Source organism: Pterocles gutturalis, unplaced genomic scaffold (genome assembly GCF_000699245.1).
Source record: "Pterocles gutturalis isolate BGI_N339 unplaced genomic scaffold, ASM69924v1 scaffold17318, whole genome shotgun sequence".
Taxonomy (NCBI): Eukaryota; Metazoa; Chordata; class Aves; order Pterocliformes; family Pteroclidae; genus Pterocles; species Pterocles gutturalis.
In genome coordinates, this window is record NW_010120810.1 from 1,667 (window position 1) to 2,003 (window position 337).

The window sequence follows — 337 nt, forward strand, 5'->3', positions numbered from 1 at the left end:
AGCTGGGCAGTCACCTTGGGAGCTCCTGCTCCCCCGCAAGGGCTTGGCTGCGCTGGCCAGGGCTGTGCAAATTCGAAAGGAACAATCCTGGAGGGACCAGCACAAGCCCAGAGCTCTCCTCAGCCTCCTCTTCCTTGCTTGCCACTCCTGCAGGTCAGGAAGCAGAGGTGGCACCAGCACAAAGAGGACAGTCCTTTTGACACTGATCCTGCAGCCCAGCAGTGGCAGCGGCAGAGGGGAGCCTCAGGAAAGGCACAGTGGGAGGTGTATTTACAGATGGAAAATGGTTTAATTTTGCATTTCTGTCCCAAGAGCAAAGCTGAGGGTTTTCACCCAA

At 56.4% G+C, this 337-nt stretch overlaps 1 protein-coding gene across 1 annotated transcript in view; it reads right to left on the bottom strand.

Moving 5' to 3' along the window:
- Window positions 1–337, bottom strand: part of PES1 (pescadillo ribosomal biogenesis factor 1) — a gene marked incomplete at its 3' end in the record, with an annotated part of 6,888 nt that overhangs the window by 512 nt on the left and 6,039 nt on the right.